The 23,430-nt window shown below is 44.6% G+C and overlaps 1 long non-coding RNA gene across 1 annotated transcript in view; it reads right to left on the bottom strand.

Moving 5' to 3' along the window:
* LOC141422455 (uncharacterized) overlaps positions 1-23,430 on the bottom strand; it is an 89,589-nt gene that overhangs the window by 31,034 nt on the left and 35,125 nt on the right. The window lies entirely within an intron of this gene.

The following is a 23,430-nucleotide window of genomic DNA, read 5'->3' as shown; positions in this document are numbered from 1 at the left end:
TATTTTTTAAAAGTCCCCTGCGGATTTCTAATAGCCACCCAGGATTGGGAAACGCAACCTCAAAAGATCCAGCTGTAAGTCACAACAACGGACTACCATTCTGCCTCATTTTCAGGACTTGCTCGATCTTCAGGGGACCTGGAAAATGGGATCTATACCTGCTGTCATCTCCACGACACCAACATTCCTTCCTTCCATCTCAGTTAAGCACATAATGCACCAGGAAAAAAGAAAAACTTAGCACCTGGAGGCAAACCAAAAATAGCAGTCCTTCCACTTAGTCATGGCTCCAGCATAACAGATCCTCACCTGAGCTGACAAAGCTATTTTCCTTAAGAACTGCGCTTACCACACATGCTGTTTAAACCGCGCCTTTTTGGTTCAAAATGAATCTCATACAGTAACAGAGATACATTATCATGGCTTTTATTTTTTGTCTTTTTTATTTCTTCCCAACTCCATAGTTTTCTGCCTGTGTTTCTATTTGTGTTTCTGGATCAAGTCTGATTCCAGTTGTGATATGACAAGGGCCAACAGTGATTTCCTATTAGCGGCTGAAAGATAGGAAATCTACATTGTGAGCTCTACCAGGTGGCAAATGACAGAGAATCTGGTATATCTTTTTTGATTGTCATTTCATTTGGGGACTGTGATATTTTTTGTGGTTGAAATGTTAGTATAAGCATTCTAGATATGCTTTAGAAATGTTCTAAGCTGACAATAAGACTTGATATAGAGTCATTAAGCCAGGTTCAAGGATGTACTTAACTTGGAATGAGATAATTTTCTTTTCTTTTTTATTTCGGTACTGGGGTTTGAACTCAGGGCCTACACCTTCAGCCACTCCACCAGCCCTCATTTTATCGTGTCATGGGTTTTTTTTATAATAGGGTCTTACGAACCCTATCAAACCCCAATGCCTCCTGAATAGCTGGGATTACAAACATGAGCTAATTTTCTTGAACACCAACTGAAGGCTGACTGGGACAAAATGCTGACTAGTCTCTCTCCCTCTCTCCTTCTCTCTCTCCAAAAGGGACTGCTGGCTGTCCCTAGTGAAGACCAGGTCTTCAAGAGTTCAAGACATTCAAAAGAATTTCTGAGCCTACTGGGAAGGCAAACAGCCTTAGATATGCAATGTCTGGATCCATGTGCTTTACGTTCTGTGTTTATTTATGAGCTCTAGCTGCTGTTCTCTTTGTGTGTAAAAAAAAAAATCTTTTTATCTTCTCGAAAAGCAAAGGTAATTAACCTTTCTTAACATAGTTCATTACATTCCCTATTGTGGCTACTCCTCTCTTCTCCCACCCTGCTTTTCTATTCCTCTCTCTTTGCTTCTCAAAAAACCTTTCAGAGATTAATTGATTATAAGGCTCTTTCATTTTGTGTGCTTTCTCTGGATAACAAGTTCAGTCAGATCTAATGTCAGGGAGAGAAATGAGCAGTTTACTTATAGAATTACTCATATTTAGCAGAGTGCTTCCCTTGATGGCATACGGAAACTAAGACACACTTATATGTAAATTTAAGATAATAATGTTAGAGGCTTAAAATAAATTTTAAAGTAATTGTAGATGGTGGGAAATCAAATTTAATGCTTCATGTGGTGCTTCTTTAAGAAAAAAACTAAAAACTTGCTAAATCAGAGGAACAAAAAAGTTTAACTGGGATAAATTAATGCCTTTGGTTATAGGTTACAAGATAAAAAAAAAAAGAGGCATGTAAAGGGGTTTAAAACACAAAGATTTTAATAAAGCATACACTTATAAAGAATAAATACAGAGTATACATTCCCTTAAAAGTTGAAGTTATGGTCTTTGTGCGTGTGTGCGCGTGTGTGGTGCTGTGAATTGAACCCAGGGCTTCGTGCACAACGGGCAAGCTCTCTATCCCTGAGCCAAGTACCCTCCGCCCAAGACCTACTCTCATCCAAAGTGAAAACTTAAAACTAAAACAATTACATTTCTTCCCAGTTTTCGAGTCTTTGGCCCATTTTGAAAATTAAGTTATCTTTTTGTTGTTGGGTTGTAAGAGTTCTTTACATGTCCTGGAAGCTAGACCCTCCTCAAATGTGTTGTTAAATATGTTTTTCTTATTCTGTAGGGGCTGTCTTCTCATTTCCCAGCACATGTGCTTTGATGTGCAGAAGTTTTTTGGTATTTTTTGTAAAGTTCAGTGTATCTTTTTTTTTTCTTTTGTTGCTTGTGCTTTTGGTGTAAGAATCCATTGCCAAGACCTTTATCATTTTTGCTCTAATATTTATGCTTTGTTTGATTTTGAGTTAATTTATATTTCTATATATGTTATATTATGAAGTATGGGTTCAACTTCATTCCAGTTCTTATCCAGTTTTCAAACCCCATTAATGGTTGTCTGACAAATTTTGTTTCTCCATAATATATTAGTTCAAGTGGTATTTTCAGAATCATCAGTGAACTTAAAGACTTTAACCTAATAGTAAGTCAGGTTATTAGTATCTATCTTGTACACCTGATGTATATCCATGCTCTCAGTTAGCAGGTTAAAAACGGTCATCTAAGTTTACTTCTCCAAGAATTTTTTTAGACATGGAGTTGATAATAGGGAGATATGTGTACAAGATGATGGGTGTACTTTGTTTTGTTTTAAATGAAATTGTCTGGTGTTCCAGAACATGAAAAATAAAAAGTTTTTTATTTTTCAGTCTGGGGGCATGCCTCAAGTGGTAGAGCGCCTGCATTGCAAGCACAAGGGCCTGAGTTCAAACCCCAGCACTGCCAAACAACAACAACCAAAAAAAAATCAATTTGAGGATACACTAAAAGTGTAGAAAGAAAGAAAAGTAAACTCACTGGTCTGGGCTTATTTTTTTGTTTTGTTATTTTTGGATGGTACTGAGATTTGAACTTAGGGCCTCATGTTTGCTAATCAGATACTCTGACACTTGAGCCACTTCACCAACCCTGTTTTGTGTTGGATATCTTTGAGATAGGGTCTTGTGAACTATTTTCCCAGGCTGGCTTCAAACCATGATCCTCCTTATCTCCACCTGCTGAGTAGCTAGGATTATAGGTGTGACCCACAAGCACCCAGCTTGGCCTGGGCTTATACTGCATATGTACAGTGATTTGAAAGAGGCAAAGAAATATGTTAAATTTTTTTCAAAACTGGCTCAATGAGTGTTTATTCACAAGGTGCAAAGGGCTGTGCATCAGTTAATGAAAAATCTTAAAGGGAAGTGATAAGAGTTACATAAGAAACTGGACCTCTTTCTGTTAAAATAATAAATTAATCCTGAATATATAAAATGGTCCTAACAAAAACAAGGAATGAAAAAGAGAAGAGTTTAGAAAAAAGTGTGTTTAGATACCAGTGGTTCTCTTTCTTACTAAAATATTCTGTAAGTCATCGTTTGCGACATCTGTCTTGATTCATTTGAACAGATCTTCAGTTTTGAAAAACTTTAAGTTCTTAATAATCAATATTCCTTAACTGCTGTGCTTTTTTTAAAGATTTGTTAAAGTCATGTCTTGTCTCTAGGTGTCTATCACAAATGGTCATACCTCCCGTGACAACTCTTTCTCTTATTATCTTTTCTAAATTCAGGACTCAAAGTCAGAACATCAAAGCTGTAACAATATTATACCTAAATTATATTGGGGGCTTCCTAGATGTTCACTGGCTATCACAAAGATTTTATCTCTCATCTTATTAAAAAAGAGATATTTGAAATAACTTGGCATCCTCGAGGTTTTAACAAACTCAATACTCTTATGTCTACAATATGAAAACCCAACAATTAAAAGGAGAAATTAAGCCTCTGTGCATTAATTATACATAAATAGAATTATATTAATATAAATGTTTATGAAATTTTATGTCAGAAACATGTTCATGCTTTTAACATAAGTAAGTGCAAAGATTGACACAACCCTTCATAAACAGGTTAACTACTTTTTTTTTTTGAAGTACTGGGGCTTGAATTCAGAGCCTCACGCTTGCTAGGCAGGCACTCTACTAACTGAGCCACTCCACCAGCCCTTTTTTGTGTGAAATATTTTAAAGATAGGGTCTTGTGAACTCTTTGCCCAGGCTGGCATAGAACCATGATCTTCCTGATCTCTTCCTCCGGGGCAGGTAGAATTACAGGTGTGAGCCACCGGTGCCCAGCATAAACAGGCCAATTTTAAAAGGACATTTTGGTTTCTATAGGAACACTTCTTTATTTATGACCACGAGAACACACAGAGATACATTAAAAGACTCTGGAGATTAGACAACAGCTCATATTTATGTGTTTCTACCTCCAGAGTAAGAGCTACAGTTATATGCTTATAAATTGATTGCTTATATATTAGCTACATCCTTACAAATAGATTACTTATTATACCTCATAGATGATTCTACTTTTCTACATCCTGATATTATGGTTGTTACAGTAAATAGCAAGAGCATTTAAGGATTGTGTCCACTGCTATTTTCAGCTTTTCCCTTACATTCACCTAACAGTTCCTGCTACAAGAACAGATCAGAAAATGAATCTGAAAGAAATATGAAGAGCCTCAGTGAAGGACTAAGCCAGACATGCTTGACAGTTGCCGCCACAGGGAACAGACTCACAGGTCCTGGCTCCCCATCATAAGCTGACATCTTTACCAGAGACTGTGAGGCTGCACCAAGAGTCCAAATCAAGATCCCAGAAACGTTCCCCTACAAAAGCAAATTAACGTCCTGGAAACAAACTCTTTCGTGTAAGATCAACAAAGCACCAATTAACTCCCTAGGACTAAATGAATAAAGCAAACTGATTTAGTTGCACTTGGTGTTTTGTTTTATTTCTTCATTATTTACTATTATTATTATTTTGAAGGTACTGGGGTTTGAATTCAGGGCCTCGCACTTGCTAGCTAGGCACTCTTCCACTTGAGTCATGACCTTAGACCTTTTTTGATTTGGCTGTTTTTGGAATAGGATCTTGCTTTATGTTGGACCAGCCTGGACCGTGATCCTTCTATTTCTGCTTTCCAGAGTATACACCGCACACCCACGTGTTTTGGTTGAGGTGGGGTCACAGGGACTTTTGGCCTATGCTACTTTCCTCCAGATCTCTGCCTCCCAAGTATCTTAGATTACAGTTTGAGCTTGTCCGGCCTCAGTGTTTTATTTTAAATGGACATGTGAGGGAGAAACCTTTTCTTTCTTCTTAATTTAGCACTGACCCTCAATTTAATAGGCTACAAGTCATTAACCTGGCATGAAACCCTCTTTAAATGGTGTTTCATGGTGGGGAGGGGGGTAAAGAAGAATGATGGAGAGGGTGAATTTAATTAGATATATTGGAAGCACTTTTGTAAATGTCACAATGTATCCCCAGTACAACTATACGATAATAAATAAATAGTGTTTTGTTCCAATTAAACCCATAGGATTCAGGGGAAAAAAGTCCTATTGCATCTCAGTCTTTTGGTTAAGATCAGTGCAGAAAAAAGTCCTATGAGAGATATTAATCTAGATTATTAATTAATGAGTCATAAGGGAAAACCTAAGAATAGTGATTTTACAAAAGTAACAATAGAACAATGGTAAAAAATGGTTACATATTATGCAAAGTGACTAAGTTCTCTTACTCTCTGTAACCATTATATTACATAACCAATGTATTATATCAGGTTCAAGAAGAATATCTTCTTTTTCCAGCCAGGGTATTCAACAGCTCAAATCTATGACCACAATCATCCCAGAAATCTTATCCAATTAGGTAAGACAAGCCCAGGAACCATGCTTTCACACATGAAAGGAGGCCTTTGATGTCCTCCCACAAGGTATATAATCTGACCCATGTCTTCTGCAGCCTCTTCCTCCCAGGCAAACCAGGAACACTGACACACAGGCTGGTGTCAGGGAAAGGTGAGACCCTCAGCCATCCAAAAGTTACAAGTACTTTGGCAATGCCAGCTAGAAACAAATGGGATGGTTCTTGGTGCCTGGCATCAATGAACAAACTGATAAGGAAAACAAAATAACTCAGAAATAAAAGTCAGTTCTAACCCCAGGGGCTGCTCTAGGGAGAATACTAATATTAATATTTAATACTTACTATTACATTGCTCTAGCTTTACTAAATGAATAAAAAAGAGTCTTTGCATGTTATACCCTTGTTACTCCTATAAAACTTACCAAATCAAATAAAACATCAAATGAATGATTCTGAATCAGAAAACCACCAAGCATCCTATGTGGTCAAGTCTGACCCTTAGAGGCAGGAACTGAGGCACAGGGAGGGCTCCAGAAAACAACCCGATACTCTATTCCATGTTGACTAAGGGTGTGACATAACACTGTCAGGAAAAAGAGGAAAAAAATAAAGAATTTACATCCAGAGATAAACCAAAAGTAATAGAGTCACACTCTCTCTGACTGGTCTCTCAGATAATAAGAATTTGAATAATTCCTACAATGCTGGCAGCTTCCTAAATAAAAGATGGCTTTCTCCCTCTATGTGAGAACAATGATTGTGTGAAACAGTTACTGTCTCCACCAAGAACAAAGTAACATATTTGGACCAATTTGTAATCCTGAGATTTTTTTCTTTTGTTTGGGTCTTTAAATGGATTCAGTCCTTCTGAATCTGATTCCCTCCACTTCCTTGCAAGTTAACTTTTTGTGATTTCTTCTTCCTAAAGGTTTGTATCTGTTAGTTTAGCAAAATTTGTAAGAAATCACCACACTATAATAATCAGACATTCCCTGTAGGGTTACTCGCTCATTCAAGACATTTTTCACAAGTCCTGTAGCAACGTTCCCGCTAGAAACAGCAGCTGCCCTGGTGGCTGCTGCCTTGCCCCTACCCAGGGCCTCAAAGCCACAGGCCTGACTGGATGCTCACTGAGAACACTCAGCACATAGGTGTCATCATGTGCTGTCACCACGGATGAGGACTAATGAGCTATTTGGGGTGGAGCTATGCAGAAGAAGGTCTGCTTATTTAACTACTTAGTAACAAGTGTAACAGAGCCCTGGTGCATGGCACTTAGTGAGCAGCACTGCTCTGGACGCATCTGTACATACTGGGTATGCATCCTTCATCTCATCGCACTGCCGCAAGTGCATGTCCTGGTTACGCTCCGGAAGCACAGCCCCCAAGCCCCTGGAATGCGCTAAAGCAGAAAAGGAGGAAAATGCACTGCTATTCTTGGTCAGTTTAATGATGAGGAGCTCCAGATTCTCTATAAAATGAAAGAGATTGAATTGTGTGAGGTCGCCAGGTCACAATCTCGCCGAGAACACTGCTATTCGGAGCAAAACAGCCTTCTGAGAAGGGTCCTTAAAGTTTAATAATATCAGTCAGCTGCAGCAAGACCCCGGGGAGGACACAATCCAAAAATGAGCCTCTGTGTGCTGTCTATTATGGAGGAGCTCCACTTTACCTTGTGTGCAATTTTAGATCATCAAAGGTGACATTGAATGCTGTCTCCTAAATTTCAATCAGAGCCTTAACCACCCTGTGACTTAGCCAGTAGCAGTTCTGTGACTCTTTTGGGAACAAAAGGCCACCTGGCAAAGCTGGAGGAAAGGCTGTAGAGAAACATAAGCTGTAAAGATGAAAAGATGTTAGCTTAGTTGAGGCGCAATAGGGGATGGCTATGTCCCTAGGGGCAAGCAGTCAGGAATTTGGTACACAGAACTTCTTTAGTTTAGAATTTGCATAGTGTGACACCTGTCCTCGGAACACTTAACCTCTAGCTCAATGAAACTGAAATGAGTAGCTAAAGAAGGGAAAGGCATGTTCTTCAAATTGCTATCCACTCGTGTGTCAATGACAAGGACAAATCTAAAGGACAATCTCAAGTAAATAATGGTGAGTGAAAAGGGCAGGCACAGTGAATGTGTGTTGTTAAGGTTCCATTTATCTGATGCTCAAGGGCAAGCAAGATTAACCTGTGATGATGGACAAGAGGACATGGTGGCCTCTGAGTGGTGTTCGGCCCAGGATGGAGAAGTGGAATATAGTCACAGAAATGATTGCTTATGCAGGTATATGCACCTGCAAGAATTCATCAAGTTTTACTGCAGGAGCCTTTATGCATGTATGTTACACTTCAATTTTAAATGGATTTTAAAAGATATAGCCAGGGTGCACAGCCGGGGTGCTCACCAGCTGGTCCATGGCTTTTCTTCTTGTGACCACAACACAAGATGATGGAGATGGTCTGACACTTCCCTGCCCCCTCAGTCCCTCTCACCATTTCCACTTGGAAACTCATGCCCACCCAGTGACTTGTTGCCAGCAGACCATCCTGCCCTGACTCTGCAGCGCCACTGGAATGGCTGCACCCACTTTGCTGCCTGCCTTACTCTTCCTTTGCCTTGGTTAATCATGATACCCATGAGCTAAAGGGGGCCGTGTTCATGAGTCACCGAACTTGATGGAACCTGAATTGGAACAGAAATGCAAAACCCTTGAGCAAGAGAAGTGTGGACAGGGGTTGGAATTATCTCTGGCTGCAGACGCCTTGCCTGTGCTTCCGTCTCCCCGTCACTGTGCCCTGGGGGCGGTGACTCAAGCGTTCCCATTCAATCTGGGGTTTTGGTTATTGAGTTTCAGCACATATTGAGTATGGGGATGAAGGAATTGGGATGCTTATGCAGAAAAGATTTGAGGACGTCCTTTGCCAATCCCAGATGGGAGGCCGTCCTGAAGGACTAGTACAGATGGGAACTTCAGCTTAAATGGGAACAGAGGTTTTATTTATTTATTTATTTATTTATTTATTTTTGCCACAGGTGTCCTTTTGTTGGCAAGAATCCCTTAGAGTATGCCCATGATCTGAGGGAATAGTCACCTGTGTTTTATTCTTACCTCACACTATGGATCAGTAGCAAGGAAGCTCTGGGAGTGCCCTCCCTGGAAACCAGACAGTGTTCTCTAAATCTGAATGTTTCCAAATTCTATTTTTTTCTCTCCAAATAATTGTCCTTGTACATGCCTAGTAAGGTGTTTTCTCTCATAAATCCTGAGGTTTAAATTAAAATCCAAAAAAAAAAAGGTCTATGAGTTAAAGGCCAAAAATAAAATAAAATAAAATCCAAACAGAAAGAAAATGCTCCTCCTTCTAAACCATTCAGATGAAATTGTTTCCCATGTCCACATGAATTCTGTTCCCTGGTTAGTCAGGGTAAGCAGAGCATACTTTATCCACATCCGAGTTTCATGTTTGCAAAAATCATTTATATCATTTTCATTTGTCAGCACTTACGTCATTTTGAAAGTCAGAGCAGAATTATACTCCCATTTCACAAGTGAAAAAATGAAAGGCAAGGTCATGTCTGAGAAAACATTGAAGGACTCAGGGCTTGCTAGGCAGGTAGCTTGTGCCTGTAATTACTCAGGGGGTGGAGGTAGGAGGATCTCAGTCTGAGGCCAGCCCAGGTAAAAGCATGAGACCCTATCTGAAAAAAAAATGCAAATAAAAAGGGCTGGGGGGGCAATGCTCAAATGGTAGAACACAGCCCTGAGTTTCAACCCCAGTACCACCAAAAGAAAAAACAGACAAAAAACCCTCTAGAACTTAGGGTTTGAGTTTCTAATTCCTGTCATCACTCCTAAGTCTTACCAAATCCTTTGATTTTCTGTGTGTTGCTTTCCCCATCAGACACCGCAAGACATCGTTGGGAAACTCTTTCACTGTGACTCCATGGATACTGAAGGGACAGTGATCCTACAAGAAGCCCAGATTCCATTGCCAAGACTTCAAAGGAATGGTTTCTGGAGTGGTTCTGGTAGATTTAGTCTGTGTGACCAGCTCATTACCAATATCTCAGGGACATGGTTGCACTGCAGTCAGTAAAGACTTAATAGATCCATACTTTAGGTTCACCTTCAGTATCACGAGTCAATTCTTTCTTCCATTGACCAACTATCCAAGAAAATCTGAGGCTCGTGACACTTGCTGTTTCTTCCATGTATGGCTAAATCAGATAGAAGCGGGACATTTGGCCCAATACACATGGGCAATGATTTCAACTAGAGAATATCTTCTGAGTTCCCCCCAAACATCTCTCATGATGGATGCTTAACAAATGCTTCCAAGAATGTAGGGTGTGGTATACACCTGTAATCCCGGTCCTCAGGAGGTGGAAGCAGGAGCATCTTGAGTTTAAGACCAGCCTGGGTTATGAGACTTTGTCTCAGAAAAACAAACCAAAAAAGTTTCCAGGTTTGTTAATTGGTAACATTACCAATGGTTTTGAACCTGAAACAGGCTCTCTGATAAAGAAGAAACTATTCAACCCTTTTTGGAGAAGATACTGCCTTAACAGTCCCCTTGTTTTTTCATCAGATAAGGCTCACACGTTGTTCCATGAAGACCAAAATTCGGTCAGCTAAAAAGTAGGCTAGAGAATTAGTTCAATTCTCAAATCTTTTTTTTTTTTTTTTTTTTTGGTTCCAAGACATTACCTAGCACTATTGCAATCACTAATGGGGATTTCTACTATACAACAAAAGAGCTAAAACTCTTGAGTTGTTTCATTTCCCTTAAAGCCTGTTCATTACTAAGAAGTACCAACCCTCAAGCTTATTAAATCAAAGTGTAGGCTGCCTATACCCTGAGGGTAGTCCATTCACTGTAAGAGAACTCAATTTGCATCTTCTCCCAGCCTCCTGGGACTTTCCCTCACTTCCTGGAGGAGCCTGAGCAAGTCTCCACCACTTCCCAGGAAGGCTTGCTCAAGTGAGCCAGAGACAGGGAGCGGTAGAGTTGTCACCTGTGGGCCCATGAATCATCTGCACTTCACATTCTCAGCAGGAAAATGGCCACCTTCCACCTTCCAGGCTGCTTCCTAACTACAGTTTTCCACTTTTGCAAAGTTCATTTTAAAGCTTTTAAAATTGTTAGAAATGCCCAATGCTTCCCCAAAGTCCCCCTCCTTAACTATACCTGCCATGGGTTCAGAAAATGTTTATGCTTACAACTAGACAGCCCTGGCCCACTGCTGTGGTTGTAAGAACCATTACGGAGCCAAAAGGATAATATGCATTAGATCAGACTCTAAGTATTTAAAGGGATGAAAAGCAGGCACTCGTCAAGCATGGTGGTTCATGCCTATAATCCCAGCACTTGGGAGGCAGAGAGGGGAGGGTCGAGAGTTCAGGGCCAGCATGGACTTCATAGTGAGACCTTGTCTTTAAAAAAATAAAATAAAGATAAGAAGGCAGTTATTACCAAGGGAGAAATTACTGTTAAAAACATTTTGCCTGCTCACCAGCCAAAATTACCCTCTCTCACCCTGCCTAGAAATATGTACTCTGTGTTGTAGGAAAATGGCTCCCTGTGGTGCCCTGAAGACCTTGCAGGTGTCTTCAAAAGCCACGCAGGGGTGGGGCTTAACCAGCTGCTATCCTGCTCTGCACAGATCACCTTAGGAACCTCCCTGGAAAGCCCCACTCACCCTCTACCTGTCTCCCCTGGGAGGCACCATGAGGCAATTTCTCATCACCTCCCAGCTCCTGAAGAGGTTTGAAGCACCTTCGTGCCTCCTTCAAACACAGCTGCTGGTTGGTACTGGACAATAAACACTAGGGCTCTCCTCTGTTTGGTGTCATCCTCTTTTGTGTACAGAATTAGGACCCCAGAAAACTGGGGTATCTAATAAATTGTGAATGTCTGGTTAGTCTGACCTTGGCCTCTACTTGCCTTGTGTGTACTTACTTGGCATGTATTTGTTATTTAAGATTCACTTGGGCAAGAGAATTCCTTTGAAAAGCCAAGTAACTCCAGAACCACTGTTATTCACTGCAAGGAGGGAGGTGGAGGGGAAGTTTGTGGGCCCCTCAGATGATATGTTGAAAGGTAGGAATGCTTTCCCTCAGAAAATTTTAACTGCACAAACATTTGTGCACATTTTGTGGAAACGTATAGGTGCAGGGTCCTCGGGCCAAAACCTCTCCTCTGAGGGGATTAAGGGCCTAGCAATCACTCATGCTGCTGAATGACAATAATATCAGATCAGTTTCCTCATATTTATTAAGGTCTCCTGTGCTAGGCAGACACCATGCTAAGCAGCCGGGACAGCACAAGGGGCAGAATGTATGCTGTCATGGATCACACAGTTAGCCAGTCTAATGTGAAAGATAGACATTAACCACACAAGCACAGAAATAATGCAAAGTGCAAATGTTTGCACTAAATACAAAGGAGAGGTACACAGTACTGTGAGGACATTCTAGGAAGATTTGCCCCAACCAAGCAGCAAGGAAAAGCATCTGCCTGGGAAATTACTCTTAAGCTGAGGGTGGAGGAGGGAAAAGGCAAAGAGAGTATCATGTGCCAAGGCCCTGTGGCTGATGGCAACAGAGAGTCTGAGTAATTAAAGGAAGCCAGTGTGACCGGGGTGGAGAGAGCAAGCAACAGCATGGATGAGATGAAGTGGGAGTCTTGATCAGGGACCTACCAAGGCTCAATTAATTTTTTTTGGTTTTTTTGTTTTCTTTTCTTTCTTTATTTATTTTTCCAAGCCTCAATTAAGAGATGTGGCTATGTTGTAAAGAAAAATAAGAAGACATTAAATTGAGTCAGTGGGGTGGTAGTGTTGAATAGTGTTGACATGGTTAGATTTGTGTTTCAAACTGTGACTGCCATGTGGAGAACGGACTAGTTGGGGCTGGAGTTAGGATGGGAAAACCACCCGGGGATGTGGATGGGAGAGCAGGTGTAAGATTAAGGAGCTGCCTTAGCATTGGAGGACAGGGACACATTTGAGACCTGCATAGAAGATAAAACTGCAGAGCATAACTGAGGCATGTGCACTGTGGGGCCCAAGATAGTGGTCAAGAGAACTAAGAGTACAGGAAGAAGTAAGTGTGAAAAGACTTCATCATGACTGCATTTTTCCTATGCTATCTTTTCTACATCCTTCCACTGCCCAATTCCTCTTCATCCATACGACCAGAGTCATAGAGTCGCTGTGACTACCTGACAATGCAATTCAGAAGCCTTTGGGGCTGGTCTGTGGAATGAATTTGGAGAAGTTTGGAAATGTGAGCTAGAGAAGCTGTAAGCAGAATTAATGGGTATAGGGGAACTCAGAAGTCCTGCATGTGGCTGAGAATGTGGAGAGTAAAGACTGTGCTCATGAGGTTTGGGATGGGAGTGAGGGCTCTATGGAAAATTGGGCTAGCGGTCATTCATTTCTTTGTCATTTATTGTGGCAAAGAAATCTTCTGCATTTTGTCCATGCCCTAAGACTTTGTGGAAGGCTGAGTTTAAAGGTGATAGACTAATTTGGTGGAGGAAATCTTAAGGCAGCCCAGCACTGAGGCTGTGGCATGCGTATTGCTCGCTGTTCATGGCCAAGTTTATAGTGAGGATTGGGAACAAAAACCAGAGCAGGAAGGCTGGAAAACTGTGCTTTTTTCCCAGACAAAAAATATCTAGGTGAAGTTGGTACCAAGAAAAATATGACTCCTGAAGAGATCAGGCTCTTAAAAAGGAGCCAAATAGTTCAGAAAGATGCCTTGAAGTTATTTCAGGAATAGGCCAGGACACCCCCCACTCCTAACCAACACAGGCTTAAGAGTGTAAAGGTTTTAACTTATTTGAAGACTGCTTTGAGACGAGAGCTCTGGGGCTCCCTGGTTGCAGAGGGTCACCTAGGGAAATGCCTCCCGCAATCCAGGCATCTAGGAATTCAGAGGCCACTGCAGCAGTGCTCCCACTGTGAGCAGACCTCAGTGTTATCCAGGTGATGCTGGTTTTGCAGGCAACCAAATTACAAGAGCTACAAAGTAATGAAGGCTTCCATCTAGATTTCAAAGGAAAGCCTGGAGACCAGGTGGTGTGTGGCAGGGTCAGGATTCTAGCCCCTGAGATGGCGATGTGTGAAGCTGTGAGGGTGAAGTCAAACATACAGTGGAGATCCCAGGAACTTAGAGATGCCAGAAACATGAAACATCTGCCAAGGAAAGGTGTAGACCGTGAGTAGAACCAGCCCAAAAGAGAGGCCATGAGGGTTGTAACTGGCAAGGTCATAGGGGCAGGACTGCCCAAGCCTGCTGGAGCTCACATCATGACCCCACATGTCTCAAATGTCAGATATGGATCTATAGGACTTGGTACTTGCCTTGCTGGGTTTTGGTCTTAGTTTGGTTCAATTCCTCCTTCTTTTACCCCATTCTTCCCTTACGGAATGGGAATGCTTACTTTGTGCCATTGTCTGTTGGAAGTAAGGAATTATCTTTGACTTTACAGGGGCTTGCAGCTAAGAGTTTGCCCTGAGTCTCAGAGGAGACTTTGAACTTGGACTTTATTGGAACTATTATGGTTCTGGTGACTCTTGGGGATGGACTAAACGCATTTTCCATTATGAGATGGACACGAGCCTTTTGGGGGGAGCAAAATTTTACAGGTTAAAGAGATGTATTTGAGTGTCAACCTGACAAAAAGTGGATTTGTGATGGTTAATTTGGATTGTCAACTTTATTGGATTGCGAATCACTGAGATTAGTAAAGCACATTTCTGAAGTGTCTTTGGGGCTGTTTCCAGAGAGTTTAAACAAGGGGAAAGACCCACCCTGAATATGGGTAGCATCATCCTGTAGGCTGGGGTTCAGAATGGATAAAAGAAGAAAAAGTAGAAAGTCTGCTAGCTCAGACATTCTCACTCTTTACTTATTGGCCACCACAACTTGAGCTGCTCTGATCTGCCATGCCCTCCCCACCATCACAGACTAAAATCTCTAAAATTGTGAACCAAAATAAAGCTTTCCTCCCTTAAGTTGATTTTCTCATGTATTATGTCACAGCAAAGAACAGCTGACTAAAGGCCACCCTTTTCTTTTTTGTTTCAATACTGAGGTTTGATTGAACTCAGGGGCCTCACACTTGCCTGGCATGTGCTCTACCACTTGAGCACCTCTACCAGCCCTAACATCTCTATTTTAGCTGAGGTCCAGAGTGAAAATACTATCTCAGATATTTGATTTAGGAAAAAAAAAATTTATTTCCCCAAAATGTGTCCTGTTGAACATTCTTTGAGGCACTCTTCAAATGCTTGGTGGAATCAATCTGTCAGACACTGTATACGATAGTCCCCTTTTGGATGTGCACATACTCATTAGTGTATTTGGGATCAGAGAAGTCTTTCGGCAAAGAAACTTCTAAATCTATTTTAGAAGTGAACTTTTTATCTTAAGTCCTGTGCTTCTATTCCAAGGCACACAACTTAGGAAACACTCTCAAACTTTATGACTCTGTAATCCAACTACACCATGATCTGAAAAAGTTTCCCAGGAGACTATTCTTCTTTGGGCCCTTCTTCCTCAAGTCTCAGCCTCCAAGCCCTTGAGTTGCTGCCCTGTGACTTCTACTGTAACATCCTACCTAGGGTTATATCATCCCTGAAAATGTTCCATGCTGCCACGCTTCATAGTCACCCAACTGCTTTTATTTTTGGTGTTACTGGGGTTTGCATGCAGGGCTTTATGCTTGCTAGGCAGGCACTCTTCTACTTGAGCCATGCTCCAGTGGAATAGCTTCTCAATTCTTTCAAAATCAAAGGTCCGTTGCCTCTGTACAACCAATGCTCAGTACAACAGAAGAAATGCAGTCTGCAGGGACCAACTCATGCTAATGTATGGATGGCAAAGAGCTTGTCACATCCTCCATCTAGAAGACACATCCCAAATAATACCTCACTGCTGTGATTCATAACAAACCAACACATGTTGGGCACATTAGAGGAAGAGACTCGGGGCAAAGGAGCCACAACACAAAGCAGACCAGCCTCAGAAATGACCTCTACGTTACTTCTCCTGTTTGAAAACTTTTACTTCATCTACCCCTGAAATCACAGGCTCTGTGAAATTTCCAAGGATTTCCATTACTTAGTCACTCACTACCCCAGGAGCACCAATGTGTGAGTAAAAGAGATGACCACTTACAGTCTCCATGTCCCATCACCCACGGTGAGGAAGGAAACAGGAAATAGGGCCTGTGGTGCTGAGAGGGACTAAACTCTGTTATGACAGACAAAACTATAACCCCCTCCCATCTTTGGTATAGATAAGATGAACAAAGCAGCAGGACATGACTCAGACACGATTGCAGGGGAAACGTGCAGGATGTGAGCTATGTGCAGGACGTGTTCTGCCTGCCTGCCCAATGCAGATAAACGAAGTATGCTTGTTACTGTTCTGTTGCTCAATAGGCTGAAATGAGGGGGGATGTTACAAAATCATTGGTTAAGAAATGTGCGGGTTTTTCATTGTAACGGCTGGAAATGGACTATATAAGCTTTCCCCTAAGAAGACTGGGGGTCGAGCTTTCCTGACTGGACCTGCGTGTCCATACTGGAGCTCGATCCTGGCTAGCCAGTTAAATAAACTCTGCTTTGGCAATTACCTTCTCGGCTGGCTTTCTGTCTCTCAAGGGAATAGGATTCCCATCCCTTACATTTGGAGGTTCCACCGAGATCTCATTTTCTCTCGAGAGACAGAACTTAGCCGCGAGAAAGCAGGGGTGATCCCAAGTCCTATGCATTGGGAGGGGGTCCAAGACCCTCATTTGGAGGAACTTGAGTGTTCCATTTGGGCCGCGGCGGGGATTTGGCCAATCCCCAGGGAGTTCTATTCTGAGAATTTCATTAGGAGGACCGCAGGGTCCTGCCGGGAGAGGTTCTCCTCTCATTTGGGCTCTAGCATTTTAGGAATCCTGGCGCCAGGTGAAGAACTAATTGAGCTAGTCAACCAACCACCCGTCAAATGGCCGCCCTTCGGCCTGATATCCAAGCCGGACGGTGAGAAGGTTGAATGGGGTGCGCACCAGTGTGAAAGAAGGACCGGTCCGAGCAAGTGCTGGAGAGTGTTGTGTGTGTGTGGAATTATTGTTGCCTTTACCCTTTTTGTTCTATCTCTCTTGGTGTTTGAGTCTCCTTCCACAATGGGACAGGGACAAACAACCTCAAAGTCTTTGATCCTTTCTCACTTTTCAGAAGTTAAAGAAAGGGCCTTAAATGCGGGTCTAGTCATCAAGAAAGGTAAGTTCAACACCTTTTGTTCTGCAGAATGGCCCACCTTTGGAGTCGAATGGCCCACTCAAGGTTCCCTCTCTCTAGACTTGATCACTAAGGTTAAGGCAGTTATTTTCCGGCCTGGCAAACGAGGCCATCCAGATCAAGTCCTTTATATTATGGTTTGGGAGGATCTGGTGAGGAACCCCCCCCCCCCCATGGTTAACAGCTTTTCTGGCTCATCCCTCCAGTTCAGCTCCCGGGGCTAAAACCCCAGTCACGCCCGCCTTGGTTATAAAGGAGGAGGAAAAACCTCCTCTTCCCGGTCCCCAGAACAGGACACCTCCCTTACCATCTCCGGTTTTACCAGAGAGTTCCCCCCTTTACCCATCCCTCGCGGGGGCAGAGGAAGATCGGCCGCCTCCATACGTGACTCCCCCTGTCCAAGCCAGTGCCCCGGAGGAGGAAATTTCCTCATCCTCCTCAACAGGACCGACGGCTGGAGGAGGAATGGGTTGAAGACTCCGCCCCCGAGGGGTTCGGGAAAGGGAGGGAGAAGATGGGCCCCCCTCATCAACACAGGGGGAGGAAACTGTCCCTACACTTCCAGTCCGGATGGAAGGCCAAGGAGGACAGGGAGGAGGGCAACAGTTTCAGTACTGGCCCTTCTCCTCCAGTGATCTATATAACTGGAGGACGCAGAACCCGCCCTTTTCGGAAGATCCCAAGTGTCTCATAGATCTCCTGGAGTCCATCATGCATACACACCGTCCCACTTGGGATGACTGTCATCAACTGCTTAATACTCTTTTTACGATGAAGGAACGAGAGCGCATCCTCAACGAAGCAAGGAAGAATGTCTTGGGGGATAATGGGAGACCCACAACTCTCCAACCGGCCATAGACGAGGCTTTTCCCCTATGCCACCCTGATTGGGATTTCGGGACCGCAGAAGGTAGGGAGCGTCTTTGGATCTACTGCCAGACTCTTATGGCCGGTCTCCGAGCAGCCGCTAGAAGGCCCACCAATTTTGCAAAAGTGAAAGCAGTCGTTCAAGGGGAAAATGAAAGCCCGGCCGGTTTCTTAGAGCACCTCTACGAGGCATACCGTCAGTACACCCCTATTGACCCTGAGGTGGAGCTCCACCGGTCTGCTGTGGTGCTCTCATTCATTAATCAGGCAGCTCCAGACATTAGGAGAAAACTCAATAAACAGGAGAACTTAGGGGAAATGACCATTAGAGAGATGCTACAAATAGCAGAGAAGGTCTTTACTGCTAGGGAAACTCCGGAAGAAAGGGAGGAAAGGAGGAGAAAGGAAGACAGGGAAGCCCAGGAGAAATCGAGAAAGGAGGACAGGGAGTTCCAGGCTAAGGAAAACCGAAAGCAACAAAGAGAACTGGCCCGTATTTTCTTAGTGCGTGTCCGAGGCCCGCCCCGGGGAGGGGGCCACGCCAGGACCCCGGATAAGGAACACTGTTTTTACTGTCAGGAAACTGGGCATTGGAAAAGAGAATGTCCTAAGTTAAAGAGAAGAAGAGGGTTTGAAAGGAGACCGGGGGACAGAAGGGAAAGGGAGCAAGTAGTAGAGCAGGCTAGAGTCCTCCTAGCCGGAGAAGAGGACTGAAGGAGACGGGGCTCGGACCCCCTCCCCGAGTCTTGGGTAACAATACATGTGGAGGGGAAGCCGATGGGATTCATGGTGGATACCGGCGCCCAGTATTCAGTCTTAAACAAGGCACATGGACCTTTGAACAAGGAACGAACAAGTGTCGTTCAGGGGGCCACCAGTACACAGTTATGTACATGGACTACCAAAAGAAGGGTAAACTTAGGAAAACACCAGGTCACACACTCCTTCCTGGTTGTTCCTGAGAGCCCCGCCCCCCTGCTCGGTCGGGACCTACTCACCAAAATTGGGGCCCATATCCATTTTGAATCAGACGGAATAATTGTAACTGATCGAGAGGGGAGCCCAATACATGTCCTGACCCTATCATTGGTTGATGAACATCGCCTGTTTGAGAGTCAGCCAGAGTCAGGGGGGGACATGGCCCAATGGGTAAAAAGATTTCCCATGGCCTGGGCAGAGACTGCAGGAATTGGGCTCGCCAAACACCTCCCTCCCGTAGTTATACAATTGAAGGCTTCCACTCTTCCCATTCGGGTAAAACAGTATCCTATGCCCAAGGAGGCTCGAAGAGGCATAGCCCCTCATATCCACAGGCTATTAAAGGAAGGAGTACTGCGGCCTTGTCAGTCTGCCTGGAATACACCTCTGCTCCCCGTCCAAAAGCCGGGAGGCAAGGATTATAGGCCTGTGCAAGACCTGCGCAAGGTCAACGAATGGACGGAGGACATTCATCCCACCGTTCCGAATCCTTATACCTTGCTCAGCCACCTACCCCCCTCACAGGTGTGGTATACAACCCTTGATCTGAAAGATGCTTTCTTCAGCATTCCATTGTCAGAAATTAGCCAGCCGCTATTTGCTTTCGAGTGGCACGAGAATGGGGGCCAATCTGGACAACTTACTTGGACCAGACTGCCGCAAGGATTTAAAAATTCTCCCACCCTGTTTAACGAGGCCCTGAGCCAGGACCTGGAACACTTTCGCCAAAGCCACCCACGAGTCACTCTATTGCAGTATGTTGATGATTTACTGTTAGTGGCAGAAACCCGAGAGGAATGCAACAAGGCTACCGAACACCTGCTAACGGAATTAGGTGAGCTGGGATATCGGGCGAGTGCCAAGAAAACCCACATCTGTAAAAGGTCAGTGACATATCTGGGTTATCGGATCGCAGATGGGGCAAGGTGGCTTACTGATGCCATGAAACAGACTATTTTGGCTATCCCATCCCCCACATCCACTAGGGGAGTAAGAGAATTCCTAGGCTCCGCAGGATACTGCAGACTCTGGATTCCGGGATTTGCAGAGATAGCCAGACCCTTATATGAGGCCACCAAAGAGGCTCCGAATTGGAGATGGGGGGAAAGAGAACAACAGGCCTTTGACCAGCTAAAGAATGCTCTTTTACAGGCCCCTGCCTTAGCCTTGCCAGATCCCACAAGACCATTCACTCTATTTGTAGATGAAAGAAAATGGGTAGCCAAAGGAGTCCTGACCCAACAACTGGGCCCCTGGAAGAGACCTGTGGCATACCTTTCCAGAAAATTAGATGCAGTAGCAGCGGGATGGCCCCCTTGCCTTCGTATCATAGCGGCCATCGCCATCCTAGTGAGAGAAGCCGATAAATTAACTTTTGGACAGGCCCTTTGGGTAACGGCCCCTCACCCAGTGGAGGGAATCCTTAAACAACCCCCCGGGAAATGGATGACAAATGCCAGGCTCACCCACTACCAGGGGCTCTTGTTGGATTCCCCTCAAATCACATTCACAGATCCTGTAACCCTGAACCCTGCCACCCTGTTGCCTAATCCGGAACTACAGACACCTGTTCATGACTGCAAAGAATTCCTCTCTGAAGTTACGCAGGCACGGGCTGATTTAAAGGATACCCCCCTGTCTAGCTGTGAATTAAACTGGTACACGGATGGAAGCAGCTTTGTCCAAGATGGAGTCCGAAGAGCAGGGGCAGCTGTAGTCGACCAAGAAGGAAATACAGTGTGGAGCAGCGCCCTCCCACCCGGAACCTCAGCCCAAAAAGCGGAATTAATTGCCTTGGCAGAGGCCCTGGAGAGGGCAAAAGGGAAACGAGTCAATATCTACACCGATAGTCGCTATGCTTTCGGTACCATCCATGTCTACGGGGCCATCTATCGCGAAAGGGGGTTCCGCACAGCAGAAGGGAAGAATCTGAAGAACCTGGCCGAGGTCCAGCGTCTATTAATGGCAGTGGAAAAACCGAAGGCAGTGGCAGTGATGTATGTCCCAGGCCACCAGTCAGTCTGCCAAGATGCCGGAAGCTGTCGGTAACAACAGAGCAGATCAAGAAGCAAAGAGAGCAGCAATGGTGAGTCCTTCCATGGTCGCAGCTGTAGACGTGCCTGTCCCAGAGCTCCCTTCGCTACCCCCCCCCCCCCGACCAGAATACTCCACGGAGGATTTCACCTGGATGAGGGCCCACTCCCCCATTAGAGAAGGGGAAAACGGATGGAGAAGCGACCTGGAAGGCAAGTTAATTCTGCCCGAAAAACTCGGACGGTTCCTGTTGATTAACTTGCATAAGTCCACCCATTTGGGGCGGAGAAAATTGTTAGACCTGCTGACATCCATGCAGCTCCGATTTCTGAACCAGACCCTAGCAGTCCGCCAGATTGTGGAAGATTGTGCCAGCTGCACAGTCATGAAACCAGGACGAAGGGAGGGGCACCATACAGGTACTCGGGAATGAGGGAGGACTCCAGGAAGAAGTTGGGAAGTGGATTTTACTGAGGTAAAACCAGGAAAGTTTGGGTATAAATATTTGCTGGTATTCATAGACACCTTTTCGGGCTGGGTGGAGGTTTTTCCTACAAAGAAGGAGACAAGTCAGGTAGTAGCAAAGGCTTTGCTAGAGGAAATCATACCCAGATACGGAGTGCCCGAGGCAATTGGGTCAGATAATGGCCCGGCTTTCGTTAGTAAAGTCCTGAAGGGACTAGCCCAGGCTATGGGGGCAAATTGGAAGTTACATTGTGAATACAACCCCCAGAGCTCAGGGCAAGTAGAAAGGATGAATAGGACACTAAAGGAGACTTTAGCCAAATTGGCCCTGGAGACTGGCGGTGATTGGGTGACGCTCCTTCCCTTGGCCATCTTCCGAGTCCGGAACTCCCCTTATGTCCATGGGCTAACCCCCTTTGAGATCCTGTATAGGGCTCCACCCCCCATTATTCAAAGGACCTTAAGCCCGAGACTAGATGATCTGGCCCCAAATTATCGGATTACGTTACAGGCTCTAGCTAAAGTACAACGACAAATATGGCCCCTAATTCAAGCGTACCATACTGCAGAGAGGACCCCAAACACGGAACATGGCATAGTCCCGGGGGATATGGTATGGGTTAAAAGACATCAGTCCAAAACCCTAGAGCCTAGATGGAAAGGACCTTATGTTGTACTGTTTACTACCCCTACCGCCCTCAAGGTCGACGGGATTGCAGCATGGGTACACCATTCCCATGTAAGACGGGCTCACCCTCCGGAGAAAAAACAGGAAAATTGGTCTGCACGAAAGCATCCAACAAACCCACTCAAGCTCCGGCTGGTGCGGGACCCTCCTGGAAGCGAAGGCGATGTCCCCTATTCCCCACAGCCATCGTAGGTACTCTACTGGTAATCCTCCAGGGTGTGACCGAAAACAACTCTCATCGACCATACAAACAGACCTGGGTTTTGAGGAGCGGAGACACCCACGAAGAATGGAACCTAACCTCGCACCCGGCAGCCGCTCAATGGACTTGGTGGCCTGAACTGTATGTAGATCTAGAAATGGTATTGGGCACTTTCTACAACCTCCCTCAAAACCAGCAAGGGCATTATATGAGAAAAAGGGCGTTGGGAGGTACATCCTCGCTCCTTGACCGCCAGGCCCTCCGTTCCAACGGGTTTTTCGCCTGCCCGGGATATGAGTACGGCGCATGGCGCCGGGACTGTGGGGGTATATAAAGCTTTTATTGCGCCCATTGGAAATGTGTAGTGACCAATGATGGTGAATGGAAATGGGCAGTGACCCCAGACTTGATTACTATGCAATTTGTTAAGCCCTACAACCGGTGGCAGGTAGAGCAAGGGTCGAATTTAGTAAAGATCTCCTTTACAGAGAAGGGAAGGAAGGAGCGGAGATGGGTAAGCGGACTGACATGGGGTCTCCTGCCCTACAAACGGCCATGGAGAGGGGGTCCAGATATTGTTGTGCCTTGAGCCTATCTCTAACCCTATAGGACCTAATCCTGTGTTAAAACCTAATCCTAAGTCAAAACCAGAGTTGTCGGAAACCAAGTTAGTTCCGCGCACAACCCAAAACCCCCAGACATTCCAAAGTATTGCTCCCAGCAACTCCCAAAGTTCCAAGATGACGCTTCCAGGGCCCACCACCACCATTCCCTTCACACCACCACCTAACCCCTTAGAAACCTTATTGCTTGCTACATTTAAGACCTTGAATAGGACAGCCCCTAATCTAACTGAAGCTTGCTGGCTCTGCTACAGTCCATCGCCCCCTTTTTACGAGGCCATAGGGGTTAACTCCTCCTTTACAGTTAACACCACTGTTCCTACAACAAATTGGGAGGCCCGACCCGCCGGCCTAACCATGGCTCAGGTCAGTGGCCGAGGAACTTGTGTAGGAAAGGTCCCAAGGAGGGATAAAAGGCTGTGTGCCACTATAAATGAGCACCCAAGCTGGAATACCTCCCATTGGATAACTCCGGATGGAGGTGCCTGGTGGACATGCTCACTAAATGGGCTGACTCCCCATTGGCTGGATCAGTTTTTAAC

Source organism: Castor canadensis, chromosome 4, assembly GCF_047511655.1.
Source record: "Castor canadensis chromosome 4, mCasCan1.hap1v2, whole genome shotgun sequence".
Classification (NCBI taxonomy): domain Eukaryota; kingdom Metazoa; phylum Chordata; class Mammalia; order Rodentia; family Castoridae; genus Castor; species Castor canadensis.
The sequence above is the reverse complement of the archived record's forward strand: the minus strand, read 5'-3'. Positions and strand labels throughout refer to the sequence as shown.